We start from the raw sequence: 13,200 nt of genomic DNA, 5'->3' as shown, positions 1-13,200 counted from the left end.
TTGCCTTTGAGACTTGCAAATAAGCTAAAAGTGGATGAAAATGCTTTGGGTTGACCCAAGTATCTTTAGTGACCTTTGTCACTAAGCCCCTGGTTAACCAAGTCTGGGAAGTAGAAAGCATGTGCAGCTTATGACTTTAACTGATAACTGGATAGCATTGAGATTATGGGTGAAAGACTCCTGAGCCAGGCTGCTTGGGTTCAAGCCCTGGCCCCCCAAATGTATCTACAGTGGGACCAAAGATATTTATTTAACTTTTTTATATGTCAGTGGGTTCATCTGTAAAATGAGAACAGCAAATATAACTTTTTCAGGGTTAAAACATGTAAAGCACTTAGAACTGTGCCTGGTATACAGTAAGCCTGAAGGGGAGAGAGATGGGAGGGGGAAAAAGGGGAGGGGGAAAACCAATGACTTATTTAAGAAAAAAATTAAATATTCTCTGTGAGTGATCAGATAGGTGAGTCTAAAGGGATCACTTACCCTTTTCCCAAGCAATGCCTGAAAGCTGACCAGGCCATAACAATAGCATCCCAGCTGCCCATGAGCTGTGCAGACAGCCAGCATAAGGCAGTGAATCCAATTCACCACAAGTAAAAGCTCAGTGCTCACGGTGACTTGCTCCTCGCTCCAGAAGCAACTGCGCTTCCTGTGTGTGCCCTAAGCCAGCAGCTCAGGGAGACTGCCCTTTCTTTTTTGGTAGTGCTATTCTTGGAAGTTTCAAAGATTTCCCTTGAAAACATTAAAGGAAAAGAAAGAAAAGAAAGGAATCGTGCATGCCCATAGTGGCTATGTTGGGTCCTGTTGGGTTGTGTTATGTTATGTTTTAGAGCTAGAAGGCCCAGGAGGGCAACGCCCTCATTTTACACAGAGTAATACTGGAGTGGAAGGACTTGAGCGCTTCTGACCCAGCTGGTGGTGAGGAGATTTGGAACTGGGTCTTTCCCAAATGTTTTTGTTCATATTTATGTTAGCGTTTTATTGAGTCAAACGGAAAGTTAAGCTCTTGTTAACTTGGGAAAAGCCATTGTTCTCTAATCTTTGATGTTTTCAACTCACATAATGACAAGGAAGTGGAAACAGCATATTGAGATGAAAATATGATTCCATTGTTTGGGGCTTCGGTAATCTTCAACGGCTTCACTTCTGGAGTCAGTGTGATTCTGTTGTGTGGACATAACACTTCGGGTCAGAAATCAGGGTTTGATTCCAGGAGCTGCTAATTATGAGTCTGGCTTTGTACAGGCTACTCAGCTTCTTAATTAATAGGTGTAATGATATCTACCTCTGAGGATTTTGTGAAGATTAATCAGTTAACTAGAGGAAATAATGAATGTGAAATCCATGAACCATAGTAGGGATTCAGTAAACGCTAGCCTCCACCCATGCCTGCTCTTTCCTCAGAGGCGAAGTTTTAATGAGGACACCACTTAATTTTAACAGGCATGCAATCACTTCTTTCTTAATCATTTCCTCCTAAATCAAAAGCTGACACAGAGCTCATTTTCGCTCTCTGGATCTGCTTCCTAATTTGTGAAGTGAGGCGGTTGGATTATGTGTCACCTCCAGTGTCCTTCAATACCTCGGTGTCTATGGCTTCTTCCTAGCCTTCCTTTGCATAGGAAAATCCAGTGGAGACCAGCCATCAAATTCTCTGCTTTGCTGAAAGAGAGAATAAGTTGAAATGCTTGTTGAGTGGAGGGAAAAGGTCTCACAATTTCTCTTCTACAAAAGCATATATTTTTCCATTTTTGTTAGCCATGAAGAATGACACAATCATAAGATTTATTATTAATATTGTTATTGTTTTATCACTCTCACTATTCTGCTTCCTCTCTCCCCCAAAATCAGATAAGAGAAGTATATACTTTGTAGTAGGATAAACATACAGCTAGGCCCTTCAGAAATGAGATGTGTGTGTATATATATCCCCATGGATTATACTGATCATGGTTTATGTTCTATCACAGCTCTACTCGGCCCTGTATCCTCAGTCTTTTGCTCTTCCGTCTGATCAAAGGGACAGAATTGATGGCTCATGTTCTTCCTGTGGTCAGAAATTCTGGCTGCTGTGGCTACCACCACCATAGGTCTGGGAGCCTCCTGGGAACTTCCTACTGACAAGGAGAACTCCCTGTCCTGAGACACTGGCTGGATCTCACTAGAGAAGGATCTGGCTTTCCCAATGGTCACCTGCAATAGCTGAGGGAACAAAAGTGGAAGTATAAAGGTGCTGTCACCCGATGGAGCAGACTTGGACCTGTGGGAGAGAGGAAGGAGCCAGGAGATAAAGTGCTCTGTCTTCCTCTCCTCTCTCCATCCCCATGGTTAGTTCTGAGATGCAGTTCTTTCATACAGTCTCTCTATTTGTCCTATAAAACTTGAACAGCCAGCTATGTTTGGTGATTGATGTAGTCATCTTGGTAATATACACCTTTGTGTTTGATCTCTGACATAGATTGTGTTACCTGGCAAGCAGGGAACAAAATATAGTGTGCTGCATCAGGGAAAACTTTTGGGATCAATGCCTAGAGAAGGGAAGGGAGAAATAGTTTGAGCAGAAAAACGAGTTTGGTTTTTATATAGTCTCAATGAAGACACCAGCCATTCCTACAGATAGCTTGGAAGCCCACTAGAATTATCCCAAATTGGTGCCAGGGAACTGGGCACTCTTCATCCTGCATCAGCCAGTCATTGGGTGGAAGATGTCCTGGGGTAGGAGTATGACCTTGAGAGAAGCAAATCCTGAAGAAGGTTGACAGTTGAGGGCTCTCTTCTGACACCATCCCAGCAGTTAAGGGAATAAGTCCACCATTCCTGAACAGGCATGTGAGAGGTGAATCATAGCATCCACTTCAATGTACCCCTATACGACTCAGATCCAATGCTTTGTATAAGTACTGGGGGCAGCTCTTTTAGGACTCTGGTGAGCTGTTTTGCTGGGAAACAAAACTTATAAGAAGAAGGTTAATAGGGTTGATGATAGCCACCAAAAGGCAGCAGCTGGTCTCAGGACCTTGATTGATACCTATTATCTCCCTCTATCATCCCTTTTGGTTCCCCTTACCTTCAGCTTGCACCTCTGCTGGTCTCAATGGTTAACTCAGCAGCATGACTGAGCCCCTCATCCCTGAGCAATCTGAGCCCCTCTAGCACCATGCCATTTACCATCTGAAGAGACGTCCAGGTGGACCACCTTGAAGGGGAGGGAAACTGTATTTCTTTATATCCTCATGGTATAGCATTAGCCTGACTTCAGTTTCAGTTAAACACTGACAGGATGGTAACGCCAAAGTGCCCAGGCAGCAGCCATATCTTAGAGTTCAATGTGACCTTTGATGTCCTCTGGTGGAAGTATTCCTTCTTTGGAACCAGAACCCCTAGAAACACAAAGGTCAGAGTTGTGAGGATGGGAAACACAAAATTTCCCCAATGGGTTCTTGAAAGTGATGGTAAACAAGCCACTCCTGCTTCTACTCCTTGGTCCTGTACCCATATAATCTACTAAGTGGGAACATATCATACAAAGTTGTTGACTCCAAGTGTATACTATATCCTGGAGGAAGGTTTTCCCTTCTGGCAAGATATCACTTCTGAGCTGATGCTTCCTCTGTACTTTTGTCGGGCCAATCCATTGCTCTGTCAGGTCAGTACCTTCTGAGTGGTGAAGCCCTCAATCGGGTCATGTGCCTATTTTTGTGCACCTTTTGATGTAAAGTAGGTTCCTTGGTCTGATGCAATAGTATGTGGGATCACATGTTAGTAGATCAAATACTCTGTCAGATCTTTGGTAGTTTCTGTGGGCAGGAAAGGGAAACCCATGCCAGGAATATGTATTGTAATTGAGTGAATTGCTAGAGCATCCAGACTGAAGGAGACTCATGTCAATTTACCACTAAATGGCTTGTTCAGTGATGATGTTATATCAGGGACATAGAGTTGATGGTAGGTTGGACTTTGGCAATGGCAATAATAGATCAGCCAACATACGCAGAAGTGAACACCATTGGGCTCCTATTGTTGGACCCTACTACTGTGGTTACTCCAGTCATGAGCTCATTATGCCAACATTAAGTGGGCAATGACAGAAGGTAGTTGATGTTAACTCTCTGAGTTATTTTCCATACATGATTGTTTAGTGCTTCTTCTGTGACAGATGCTCTCTAGCAGATGTTGCATGTAATACAGAAATCTTCGTATATTGTTCCCATTCCTAAATGTTAATAATCCTTTCTATCTTTCTCCTTCAGGATCCTTTATTAGCTGGACAAGACATTTTCCATTGCCCATGCATCTGGATATATTATAACCTTGGGCAGGTTCTCTTTGTTCATAGAGTCAGTTAATCAGGGACACCAACCAAAGTGCTGCCCACTGATCAGACTCAAGTTAGGCTGTAAAATAGCTACCATTCACTTTTGAGTTATACCTACGTACCAAGCCATTCCATCAGTGAACCAAGCCTGAGGATTTTCCTCTATCTGCTGGGCACGAGATTCCCCCCTGCTGCGGATTGGATTCAGGGAGAGGATTCAGCGTGGATTCAGAGTGGATTCAGGGAGAGGACCTGGAACAACAGTGGTAGATGACATGATGGGTCTGGGCCACATGTTAGACAGCTTGCTTGTAGACTCTGGTCTTGCTTGGGCTCAGGCTGGTATGCACCTCTTCCATCTTGAGATGGGTTACTGCTGCCCTCCTGAACCAAAAGCCTAGTGAGCTGGACAGAGCCCTGCTCATGATGGCAGTCCTGGCCCGACAGTCACTTAATGTCCCATAGTCAGGTATTCAATCCCTACCTAGTGGTAGGACAGAAATTGTTTTTTAACAAGTATGTAATTTTTCTTTACATATGACACGACCTTAGCAGTCTGTATTATCATTCCCATTGGGGCTTATTATAGACTCCATGTGGTAACTTTCCCACCATTGATGCCTTTAATACAATAAGGTCAGCTCATTTGTGTGGCCCAAATAACAGGCCTGTTGCCTATACCAGTTGAAGAGCTCTTTCCTATTTTAGGCCCCACACAGAGCTGTAAGTCTCTCATGCCCCCTGGTATAGAGCAGTATTCCCAACAACTGAATATGCTACTTTAATGGGAGATGAAAGATACAATAATTTCCATTTTATTTGGAGGAGATTCCTATAGCACAGGACACCTAAAGTCCCACTAATGTAATAGGCCCTTGAGTCTTTGTATCTCCCATTTGCTAGGGCATTTGTGTCTTACCAAAGCCCGAGAAATATTTACCATTTCTCACTTTTATGGTCCAATTGACATGAAATCCTCAATAAAATGGACTAGTATAATGATCTGCAGATGATCCAGATCTCTTTGGACAATCTTATGACAGAGGGGAAGTGGGTTAACATAGGCCTATTGCAAAATGTTAATGCATATTTTTACAAGTTGGGCTCCTGGGGAAGCAGACTAAGTCCGAGATTAACATGCAAGAAGTTTATTAGGGAGTGATCTTGCAAAGGGAACGAAACAGAGGTGAGTAAAGAAAGGTGGGCTATGATGAGCCATAACAAAGGCATCATCTTGACTCTATGGGGGAACTCTGGAACTGAGATGAGCCTTTGAAGTTGGCTCAAACTGAGACAAGAGGGCCAGGATTTTATGTTGCTGCAATGACCAGTCATTGGGAAGAGAGTGTCGCTAGGAGAAGGCATCACTCTTCAACCAAGGCAATTCCTGAAGAGGGTTGACAGCTAAGGATTACCCATTAGCAGCAGTTCCAGCAGCTGGGGGAATAATCCTACATTCCTGAAGTGGGATCCAGGTGCCAAATCACAGCATCCACTAAATTTTTCTCCTTCCCTCCCTCATTTCTTTCTTTCTGTAACTCTTAATTTCCTGGGATACACCCCTAATAAAGTAGTAGCATGTAAGGTTTTGTCTCAGGCTCTGTTTTCTAGAGAACCTGGGACAAAAGACCAAAGAACTATACATGTTTGTTTTGGCTTCTATTTCATAGGCCTAAGTGGACCTACTCCAAAATGGAACTCTCTACTGTGAAAGGAATGTGGTGAATTAATACCACACACATACACACACACACTTAGGACAAGATGGATTAAGAGGCAGGATGCTTGACTTCTAGTGGAGCTCAATTGTTGATTTGTGAATATTAGGAGTGTAGGTTGGTCTCTCAGGTTTCATTTCTAATTTAATATAGTGGACATAATAATGTCTGATAGTCCTAGCCCCATAATGGTGTCAAGAGTCTGGAAGAATATGGTGTATGTCAGAGCACTTTGCAGATATCACAACACAAGATCTCTAGTAACAAATTCTTATCCTTCCTATCATATTCTCTAGAAAATGTACTGAACAATGTGGCAGTGATGCCATCCATGAGAAATCATTGCTAGGGCATATGATGCACAATTCCTTACAAATGTAGTTATACCCAAACACTGGGGAGCTACCAGTTCAAATGTTTCTCTTGTCCCCTGACAAATTTCCTGATGTTCCACTTACTGGAGGATGAGCTTCTTTGGCCTCAAAGACTTTAACCTTTAAGTGGCAGCAACAGAGTCATCATATTACCCAACTCCAGACACCACTGCCAGTTGAACCTCTAAATGAGGCCTTCTGGGGTTACGCTATGTCATGGCATTGTTGATAAGTAACTAAGGGCAAGATAGGTACCTTCTCTGTGGGAAGAAGAGCAGAATGGAAGGGGAGACATTGGAAGTCAGGCCAATGTAAAAAGGAACTGAAATAGGAAGTCAGGGGGAAAGGAATTCTTATATATTTTTTTTAATTCAGTACAGTCTAGCCCTTGTTAAATCTATAGTCTAGGTCTCTACCAAGGACCAATGGAGTAATACACTTTGGGACACCTGGGTGGCTCCGTTGGTGAACTGTCTGATTCTTGATTTCAATTCAGGTCATGATCTCAGGGTCATGGGATAGAGCACAGCATCTGGCTCTGTGCTCAGCAAGGAGTCTGCTGGAGACTCTCCTTCTCTCTCTCTCTCTGCCCCTTCCTCTCTGCTCTCTCACTTTCTCCAAAGTAAATAATCTTAAAAAAAAAAAAAAAAAAAGATGAACACACTACATGCCATAGGATAGCTGACACCAGAGCTGTATCACTTTTGCCTGTGACCCCTTGCTATTCTCCTTTGCCTCCCATCTCCTTCCCTCTGAAATCATTAATGGCTTCCCTCAATGGGATTTGTACAAGTTTCTCCTTTGACCTATGTATGATAGGGTGGTGTTCATATTATTAAAATAAAAATTTTAGTCCCTTAACTTAAGCCTTACAATTAAAAAGACTTTCATTCTGGCTGAGAATGAGAAATTAGAACATGACCCACTCTCACTTAATTAGCCCCCTCTTTTTCTGCCAAGATTTAATTCTGCAAGTCTTTTGAAATGCAACATGTTAGAAATGAAATAACACAGAATCCTCAAGCACTCTCAGGGGAGGCAGGGTAAAAGTCTTTTCTAAAAAGCAGAAAGTAATGAGAAAATAATTAAAGGAAACATCTCTGACATATTAAGACTAAAACAAACCATATGGTGTGGCAAAAATTTATTTCCTGCAGCCCTAGATGAAGGCTTCATGGGGAGGTTCTCCTCTCCCTTTTTGAAGATGATGCTTTGGCTAGCTTGGAATCATGGGGCCTTACTCTCTCTATCTCTAGGGCTCTGGGTGGCTGTCCTGTCCCTCAGTATCTGCCACTAAGCCTCCCACAGAAACAGTAGCAATTGCTGAAATGTTGGGCAATGACCTACTTTCTAGTTTTGTGAACAAGTGAAACTAATATAGTGCTCTCTTTTCCAAAGCACAAACTTCATTGATTTTTCAGCAGATCAATGCCAGCCACCCTAGCCCAAGGCAGCATTATTAAACAGTCCCTAAACAATCCTGCTGTGGTGAAGTGAATTGCTTAGACAACTGAATATGCGCATCAACAGTGTATTCTTTATTGGATATATGCCTTCACTCTGAAATAAAATATTTGTAGGTGAATCAACAAAATTACAATGGGCCACTTCCAATACATCAGTTGAAAGGAAATGGCAAGATGCCAAGAAGCTAGGCTGGGTCTTGTCAGTGTTAGCCAATACTTGGCTACAAAACTGAGGTAATTTGAAGAACACCCAAATATTAATTCTGTACAAAATAGAGAATCATAAAGTGTCACAGATGGGAGAGTCCACAGAAATAGTCTACTTCAGTGATCTTCAACTGGTGGATAGGCTGTAGGAATGGGGGTGGGCCTTGTTCATCAGAATTACAGGAGAGCTTTTTCAAAATATATACACAGATTGTGTAGAACCTCCTGACTCAACTTGAGAGTATATTAAAGTCTGGGAGGTTTATGAGATGGTTTCACAAATATTTTAAAGTTCTGATAAGTGACTCCCCACTTCCTTAGAGAGCCCACTATTCTACAGAAAAAGAAATTGAGTCATATGCTTTCTCAAAAACCATATAGCTAATAAAGTGTGCATCTGAGACCACCTACCCAGATTCTAAATCCAAGACACTATAAATTTACTTCATTCTTTTTAGAATATGATTAATCTGTTGTTAAATTTAGAGATGACATGCTATAATCTTTTGTTTCCTTCACCTCAGGGTCCAGCTGAACTCCTTACAGATGGTACAAATTGACTGTCTATTAATTTGAAAACATAGGGTCATAAAGTTTCTTCAAATATTAAAATGTTATATTATGTATAAATCACCAATGGCTTCCCTCAGTGAGATTTGTACAAGTATCTCTTTTGACCTATAGTGAGAGGGTTATATATGTATGAGTGGGTTCCTTTAAGACAGTATACAGTTGGGCTTCCTTTTAATGCAATCTAATAATCTCAACCTGGTAATTGCAGTGGTTATACTATTTAAATTTCATGTAATAATCAGTATGGTTGGGCTTAGGCATCCCATCAGGCTCTCTGCTTGGCAGGGATCCTGCTTCCTCCTCTCTCTCTCTCTCTCTCTGCCTGCCTTTCTGCCTACTTTTGATCTCTCTCTGTCAAATAAATAAATAAAATCTTTTTTAAAAAAATAAAGAAAAGAAAAATGAGAAGCAGATTGACCCTTTAAGTTCAGTGATAGTGGGTGCAGGAACAGTACTATTTTGAGTGCAGTGTACAGTCACTTAGATTTTGCACAGGGCCCAGTACCCATAGGATTTGATTCTGAAGCCAGTGATGACACAAATCTAGCTGTAATTAAAAACTAAGACTTGTCTTACACGTGGGCATCTTATTACCTCATATCATGTTAGAAGAAGTCTGGAACCGTGAAATGCAAAAATCCTGAACCTTCAAAGCCAGCTCCTGTAGAAGAGAGGACCTGGCAGCTGAGGTGGATGCTTCAGGAGTAGAAGGTCTATGAATTGCAGACCAAGCATAGGGAGACATGGGCAAAGCTGTAGCAGAAACCAGCAGGTTCCAGCTATTCTAACAGTACTTGGTGGCCAGAGAATCAGAAGTAGGAAGCATGAAGCAGGAAAGGACCTAATCCTTGAGGTCTGATAAAGAAAACAAAGACCCGGGGCTCCTGGGTGGCTCAGTGAGTTAAAGCCTCTGCCTTCAGCTCAGGTCATGATCTCAGGGTCCTGGGATCGAGCCCTACATTGGGCTCTCTGTTTGGCAGGGAGTCTGCTTCCTCCTCTCTCTCTGCCTGCTTCTCTGCCTACTTGGGATCTCTGTCAAATAAATAAATTAAAAAAAAAAAAAAAGAAAGAAAGAAAGAAAGAAAGAAAAAAGAAAACAAAGACCCAGCTAGGAGAGACTGAAATAGATGCACCTACTTTCAAGCCTAGGCCTTCAGAGAGAGTCAGCTTGGCTATATCAAAACCTCAAATGATGGAGGAGGAAAGATGGTGGAAGAGTAGGGGAACTGTGTTTCATCTAGTCCCTTTAATTCAGCTAGTTATCTATCAAATTACTCTGAACACCTGTGAACTCAACCTGAGATCTAAGAAAAGAATTGCTGCAATTCTACAAATAGAAAAGCAACACCTTTTTGGAAGGTAGATGTTGTGGAGATGTGAACCAAGGGGATATATCAGTAGATAAACCTTGGTGGTAGGGAGGCTTTGTAAGCTGGCTACCGGAAAGTGATACAGCAGTGGAATGCAAAATCGGAATTTTTGAAAGTCTGCTCCTGGGAGGGACACCCCTGTCTGAAAGACACTCAGGTGGCCAAGCAGGGAGGTATCCTAGATGGGACAATGTGGTCACAGAAAGAACATGGTGCTTCAGTGCAGCAGCATTGAAGCAGGTTCACTGACTACCATTAGTGAGCCCCAGAGCAGCCTCTTAGTGAGGTATTGCCATAAATGTTGAATCACCCTATGATTGAGATACCACTCTCCAAGCAGGGGCCTAGTAAGTGACAACTGATGAGAAACCCTCCTCCTTCCCCCAGGCAGAATGGTGCAGGTGTGCACACAATCAGGCATCCGTTCCCCAAGCAGGAGCCCAGGGAGCCGCAGGACCATGGTGAACCCCCCATCCCCCACCCACTGGGAGGATTTGTGCAGGTGTGCACCGCAGGTCTGTGGAGTTTGGTGCACACAAAAGGGATTGACTACTTTTCCCTGAGGGTGCCCTGAAGAGTGGGGCCAGCGATCATTCAACTCCAAGGCTGGAGTTCAGGGTGCTGCCATTTTTACTTTTTTTCATCCTCTAAATAGGCACAAGAGGCCTTCAGGGAACAAAAAGCACATAGAGCTACCCAAAGCAGCTTACACTAAGCTTGGCCCCCTGGAAAGGGGTGTTGCAACTCCACCCAGGCAAAGACACTTGAGAATCAGCACAGCAGATCACTCTCCCAGAAGACCAGCAGGAACACTGGGCAAATACCAAGTTTGTGGAGCATTCAGAACTGAAAAACTCCTATGCTAGGGGGAAAATAGTATATAGAATTCAAGGTTTATTCTCATGATTCTTTAGTCTTTCAGTTTAAATTTTTCTGTTTTCTTTTTTTTCCTTATCAACTAGTTTCTTATTTTGTCAACTCTTTGTTTTTAAGTCTTTTTTAATTTTCAGTTTTTCATTTGCATTTTATAAATATATTCTTCATTTTTTGTTTCTTTTAACTGTATTCAATTTTATTTTTACATATATATGTAAGTTTTCTTTCTTCATAATTTTAGGATTTAGTGTCTTCTAACAAACAGACCAAAATATAGCAAGGACCAAATGGATCACCCTGTTTTGTTCAAGATTATATTCTCCTTTTTCCTGTCTTTTTTTCTTTTCTTGTTTGGTTACTAACTGCTTCAGATTTATCTAGTGTGTATTTCACTGGGGTTATGGTTGATATTTTTGATTTTGCTCTCTCATTCATCTATTCTACTCTGGACAAAATGACTAGCAGGAGAAATTCACAGCACAAGAAAGAATCAGAGGCAATACTCTCATCATAGATCTAATCGATATGGATATAAGTAAAGTGTCAGAACTAGAATTCAGAATAATGATTAGAAAGTTACCAGATGGGGAGGGCACCTGAATGGCTTAGTGGGTTAAAGCCTCTGCTTTCGGCTTAGGTCATGATCCTGGGATCAAGCCCTGCATCGGGCTCTCTGCTCAGCAGGGAGCCTGCTTTCCCCCTCTCTATCTCTGCCTGCCTCTCTGCCTACTTGTAATCTCTGTCTGTCAAATAAATAAATAAAATCTTTAAAAACAAAGAAAGAAAGAAAGAAAGAAAGTTACCAGATGGGCTTGGAAAAAGCATAAAAGACACTGGAGACTCTTTAGTGCAGAAATAAAACCTATTCAGGCCAAAATCGAAAACGTTTTACTGAAATGCAGTCAAAAATGCATGCTCTAACAGCTAGGGTAGATGAAGCAGAAGACAGAGTCAGTGACATAGAAGGCAAAATTATGGAAAGGAAGGAAACTGAGGAAAAGAGAGAAAAACAACTAATGGACCATAAAGGGGAGCCTCAATCAATCAGCAATACCATGAAGCAAAACAATATTAGAATTATTGGGGTCCTAAAGGAAGAAGAAAGAGAGAAAGCGGGACAGAAGGTGTATATGAGCAAATCACAGCTGATAACTTCCTAATCTGAGAAAGAAACAGGTATTCAACTCCAGGAGGCACAGAGAACCACCCCTCAAAAATCAATAAAATAGATCAATACCCCATCATATAATAGTGGAGTTTGTAAATTTCAGAGATAAAGAGAAAATCCTGAAAGCTACTTGAGACAAGAGGTCCTTAATGTACAAGGGTAGGAATATTAGACTGACAGCAGACCTATTCCCAGAGATCTGGCAGGGCAAAAAAGCCTGGCCTGATATATTCAGGGTACTAAATGAAGAAAAACATATAGGCAAGAAAACTTTATTCAGCAAGACTGTCATTCAGAATGGAAGGAGAGATAAAGAGACAAATAGGACAAACAGAAACTGAAAGAATTTGTGATCCCTAAACCAGCTCTGCAAGAAATATTAAAGGGGATCCTGTAAGTGATGAGAGAGCCCAAAAGTAACATAGACCAGAAAGGAACAGAAACAATACAGAGAAACAGTGATTTTACAGGTAATACAATGGCACTAAACTCATATCTTTTAATAGTTACTCTGAATGTAAATGGGCTAAATACCTCAATCAAAAGACACAGGATATCAAATTGGATAAAAAAGCAAGATCAACTGATATGCTCTCTGTAAGAAACTCATTTCAGACCCAAAGACAATTCCAAATTTAAAGTAAGGGGGCCAAAACCCATTTATCAAGCTAATGGATATCAAAAGAAAACTGGAATGGCAATTCTTATTTATGACAAGTTAAATTTTAAACCAAAGACTGTAATAAGAGATGAGGAAGGACACCATATCATAATTAAAGGGTCTATCCTACACGAAGATCTAACAATTGTGAATATTTATCCCCCAAAATGGGATTAGCCAATTGTATAAGCCAGTTAATAACAAAATTAAAGAAACACATCAATAATGATACAATAATAGTAGAAGACTTTAACAGCCCACTCACAGCAATGGACAGATCATCTAAGCAGAAGCTCAAAAAAGAAGCAAGGGTTTTAAATGACACTGGATTTGATGGGCTTCACAGATATACTCAGAACATTCCATTCTAACGCAACAGAAAACATATTCTTCTCCAGTGCACATGGAGCATTCTCCAGAATAGATCACATCCTGGATCACCAATCAGGTCTCAACTTGTACCAAAAGATTG

At 41.5% G+C, this 13,200-nt stretch overlaps 1 long non-coding RNA gene across 2 annotated transcripts in view; it reads right to left on the bottom strand.

Annotated features, from left to right (window-relative positions):
* Window positions 1-2,570: 2,570 nt before the first annotated feature.
* LOC131830434 (uncharacterized) overlaps window positions 2,571-13,200 on the bottom strand; it is a 36,955-nt gene continuing 26,325 nt past the window's right edge. For both annotated transcript variants that reach the window (XR_009353163.1, XR_009353162.1), the window contains exons 4-5: window positions 4,438-4,567; window positions 2,571-2,939 (exon numbers count right to left, since the gene is read on the bottom strand). This is a non-coding gene — a long non-coding RNA (uncharacterized LOC131830434). The remainder of the gene's footprint in view (window positions 2,940-4,437; window positions 4,568-13,200) is intronic.

Source organism: Mustela lutreola, chromosome 4, assembly GCF_030435805.1.
Source record: "Mustela lutreola isolate mMusLut2 chromosome 4, mMusLut2.pri, whole genome shotgun sequence".
In the NCBI taxonomy this organism is placed as follows: Eukaryota; Metazoa; Chordata; class Mammalia; order Carnivora; family Mustelidae; genus Mustela; species Mustela lutreola.
The sequence above is the reverse complement of the archived record's forward strand: the minus strand, read 5'-3'. Positions and strand labels throughout refer to the sequence as shown.